Consider the following 5,216-nt stretch of genomic DNA (forward strand, 5'->3'; position numbering starts at 1 on the left):
GAGATGTCTAATAAACCTGCCTAAAAAACAGTGTGACCTCAACATAGCTGAAAAATATCCTAGACTTTTTCATTGAGGTTTTAGAATCTAGATTTATTTATTACTTTTTTTTTTTTTAAGACAGAGTCTCACTCTGTTGCCCAGGCTGGAGTGCAGTGGCGCAATCTCAGCTCACTGCAGTCTCCGCTCCCTAGCTTCAAGGGATTCTCCTGCCTCAGCCTCCCGAGTAGCTGGGATTACACATGCGTGCCACCATGCCTGTCTAATTTTTGTATTTTTAGTAGAGATAGGACTTCATCATGTTGGCCAGGCTGGTCTTGAACTCCTGACTTCAGGTGATTAGATTTCTTTCCTTCTTTCCTTTGGCTGCTGCTGGGAGTGGAACTGATTTAGGGTAAGGGAGGAGGGAGGAACAGGAATAGAACAATAGTCATCTCTTGAAAAAGAGATTTCAATGTGTGATTAATCTTGTAAGGTGACTTAGTTTGGGATTCCCAGAAGCAGATTCTGAGATGAAGATTCTTGAATGAGTGATTTATTATTGAAGTCTTCCCTAGAGAAATTAGTAAGGGAAGCAGGACTGGTAAGGAGAAAAGAAGACAAGCAAGGCTGCAATATCAAGCAAAGTCCTTTAAGGGTAGCAAACATCCCAAAGAAAGTCTTAGGTAAGAGTTTTTGGAGGCAAAACATGACTCAATTGGGAGAAGGCTGCTCAAAAAGGAATTTTTAAAAATCTGAGAGGATTTGGGCAAAGCCGTGACTGTGTCTATTACACAATGTTTCAGAAAGAATTCTTTGTGGGGCACGTCAAAGTAAAAAAAAAAGATAGATTCCTGGATAAGCTGGTTCTAAATGAAGAGATTAACTTCAATGACTGAGATCTAAGTGAGGTCACTGGATTAAGCTTTGGAGTTAAAACAAAAAATTAGAATTGGAGCTTGAAGGTGATGCAACTTATGGCTGTGTAGGGACTGAAAAAGCTAAGGTCTGAGTGAAGAAGTTGCATTTTTTATTAAAAGAGATGAAAGAAACATGAGAGAATTACACTAATTATTAGAAAACTGTGCATGAGTAAATTACATTGACAGATTAATTGAGACTGAAAGGCTTAGAAGATAAATAATCTAAATTAGTGGAGGGTTAGAATAAGGATGGATCTTTTTTCTGAATTGAATGTTTTATGTGTTTTATTTGTATGAACCACAAATTAAAATATTACCAACATTATTTAACCACCCAGCAAAGTCAATATTACATCTAAGTGATGAACGTGTTCTCAGAGAAGTTTCATTTTAAAGAATGACACTTGAGAGTGGCTAGACAGTCTCTGTGGAAAAAGTGGAAGAGAAAATCATGTGATATTTTTTGCCAAGTAGGTGTGTAGGTCATTCACAGGGATCCAGACATCTGGTTCAGATCCCTGTGCATGAGTTCGTTAACACTAGGCCACTGAAGTCAAAACAACCAATGCAAATTGTAGGCTAGCTATATTTTTTTCAGTGTCATATACAACAAAGAAGCACTATGGATTCTGGGAGAAACAGTCTCAAAAGCATCTCAAGACAGCATCTCCAATACAAACATCAGAATCACATATGTCTATTTAATGTAAAATAATGTTGGGGGATAACAGTAGCAGATGAAGTGGATGATGTGTCTTACTTATTTTGGACAAAAAATATTTAAAAATTCATCTTAGACTGGCAATATATTGTCAATCTCTCTAAATTACCTTGTGCTATGTGATTGAGTAATGCTGGCAAATATCTGTAATTTAAGTGTTTTATTCCAATTTTGACATGATTTTTATGCTAGAGAGCTTTTGGGTAAGAAGCCTTTTAAAACTATTTATCATATGAACTCTAATTTTGCTTTTGGAATACATCATCTCATTAATTAACAGGTTGAAGTCTCATTACTTCATGTCTGTCTTCACTGGATTATGTAAACAGCAACCCTGTCATTACCAAATCATATGCTATTTTTATTTTTCTAAAGATCTAGAGCTCACAGTCATTATTTAAATAGAACATTACAGAAAAGAAAAAGCTATTTGAAGCAGCCTATTCTTAGCTATGTATTTGAATAGCTCAATTTTGCTATTAGTATCTGTTTCAATTTATTTTTCTTGATTTTGGTTATAGTTCAGTAATATTCAAGAGAAAGTATTATTCGGTAGCTAATGAGTTATAGAAGACCCATTCCTTACATTGCCTTATCAACAAAGAAAAACAGTTGCTTCTCTTAGAAATACATTATAAATTCAAATAACAGATAACATACGCTGTTTTTGACAGGCATATAACTTTTAACTTCTGATCATTAGCTTTAGTAATCATTAGCTTAGTTAATGAAAAATAAAATATTTATAATATTGAAAATATGAGAAGGTAAACTATGAGCAACAACAACTATGAACAACACATGTTCTTCTGAATTACTGATTCCCCCTCCAAGTAGTTTCAAATCACTATAGTTCATGTAGCCCTTTAATAACTTTTATGGATAAACAGTGACTTCCATGTTCAATGTAAAATAACAGAAATTTAGAGTTTTAATCGCAATGTCCTATGTAAACTTTAAAAGATTCCAAAGCAATTTTCATAAACAGGATTCCATTTTTCACAGCCAAAATATTATATTGACACTGTCTCTCATGTACTGTTACCTATGCATTTGTGTGTCATTTATTTTTAATTACAAAATTTCTCCCTTTGATTAAATTTATTGTATGCCTTGTAATATATCAAAACGATAGATTAAATGTAGAAATGAATTATTACTTACTTATAATAAAATTGAAGCTTGTCCTTAGAATCATTTTCCTGTAGTTCCATGAAGCTAAAATAGGACTTTGATCTCAACCCTGCCCCGATGAGCTGTGTGACAAGATCTTAAGCGAGTTACTCAACCTAAGCCTCAGTTTCCCCATCTGCAAATTAGGGAAAATAACATATGCTTTAGACCATTATTTTGATAATGAAATGAAATGATATATACAAATTGTCAAATAGGGCACAGAATACTCAGTACCTTATCATTGTTTAGTGTTGTTATTTTGTGTCTACAGTGTTTTTGGAAAATAGCATGATTAATCAATTGACTGGAAGAGATACAGTCTAACAGACAATATATAGACCATTTATATTGGCCATGAAAGTGTCCATAATGGCTGACTTCACCTTTAATGTGTAAAATCTGGTGACTCCCATGGTTTTTAAGATACAGCTTAAAGTAGATATCAATTTCTTTACATTTGTCAACTATAATTTGTCCATAGATTGCACATGTAATAAGTAATATTTTGAGATGTTAACTGTAGGGCTTTTTTCTTCCCTCTGCTTCCTTGCATTTGTTACCTGTTACTGATCATTTAGGTACCAGTGCCTAGCAGGTCTGGGTCAGGACAGATACTACTGAGAATTCAGAAGTAATTTGTTTGCTTTGAGTTTCATGTTAGGCTTTTTTAAAAGTCCACAGTAGAAACAGTATTCTTGAAATCATAGCTTTCCTTTGCAGAAGACTCATTATTTTGAGAGCTGAAATTTTGCTGAGCTATTAAAAGCACTGAGAACCTTGAAAGACTCCAGAGTGGGGAAGAATGCATGGATAGAATAACAGGTCCCAAAGAGATAAAATTTGACCAGCATACAGACAGAAAATAAAATAGGGCTGGAAGAGGTCTTGTGATTGGACAATGAAGCTGACTGTATTGACTAAACAGTTGCAGATACAGCACAGATTCACGATGATCCTCAACACCAGGAAGAATGGATTACATTTCTGCACAGGCTAGTGAGATTAGAAAATGACATTTGGAGGCCGGGCGTGGTGGCTCATGCCTGTAATCCAAGCACTTTGGAGGCCAAGGCGGGTGGATCACCTGAGGTCGGGAGTTCAAGACCAGCCTGACCAACATGGTGAAACCTCATCTTTAAAAAAAAAAAAAAAGAAAGAAAAAAAAAGAAAATGACATTTGGAACAGAGCTGTGTCCCTGATGACACAAGTCTCCCAGGAACTCAGAACATTTCCATGGAGGAAAAACAAAATGAGAAAGAGGAGAATTTTGAACTATTTACCCCAAAGAGACTGAGTGTTAAACCAGAAGCATGTGTGTGAATGCCACTAAGCAAAAGAGCTCATATTCTAAGCTAAGTTCAATTATACAGAACTAAAATTAAAAGTAACTTCAATTTTCTAATTTTAGAGTTTATGATTGTGTTAAAATATCATATCCACCAAATCATCAAGCTTTGGATACCTTGAATTTTAGTTCTTAATTAATCTGAAAGCCTCTATTACCTGAAATAGTTTTTAAGATTAGAAAGAAGAAGAAAAAACGTTTTTCAAATAAATTTTGACTGTCATAAAATTTAAAATAGGTACATGTATTATCAATGATATTTTAGAAAACTACATTAAAACTTACTTTTACAAATAGAGCACATTATCTTAAGCAGATTATATCTATTTTCTTCATATCTGAATTTAAAAACAAACTTTTAAATCTATAACTCAAGGTTTTATCATTTACAAATATTTTGAATCCCAGTATAAACTTAAAAATAGTTTAGAAAACTAGAATCTAAGTGATAACTAAACTTAGGAAGTATAATAAATTTTTAATATGCAAGTTACATTAAAATCTATTTATATAATCAGCATTTGGTTCAGGCTTGTCTTCAGCTGAGCATAGTATGTACTCCCCACAATCTGTAGGTTTCACCATTTTTACTGTAGCTGTGTTTCTGAGTCATGCACCAAAGCTGATTGTGTTACAGGATAAGCTGTTTGAAGTGTTAGCCATAGTAAGCCATGCTAAGCCATAATAAAACTATTACTGTTAGATATAATAAGATTATTATGTCAGATTTTATATCAGCTCTACTTACTGAATTTTAGGCATATAGAAAGGCAAAGAGATAATGGATTTAAAAAATTTTTTGATGCTGTCTGTTTGAAATTATTTAACCTTACAAATGAATATGTTAAAACCATATCTTCATATTTGTTTTTGTTTCTACGTATTTGACTCAATGGAACCATTAAAGGGATCACTTTTACCTTGAAAGGGACAAGTTAACATTTATCGACATTTTGCCTTTCACTGAGAAAAAATGTTAGTATGTACTGATTAATACTCTTAAGAGTTACATGATGTTATAACTTTAGTCACAGAATATGGATAATTTATAGACAGAAAAGTGAACAAAAT

Source organism: Aotus nancymaae, unplaced genomic scaffold (assembly GCF_030222135.1).
Source record: "Aotus nancymaae isolate 86718 unplaced genomic scaffold, 86718_ANA_hifiasm-v0.15.2.pri h1tg000043l, whole genome shotgun sequence".
NCBI lineage: Eukaryota > Metazoa > Chordata > Mammalia > Primates > Aotidae > Aotus > Aotus nancymaae.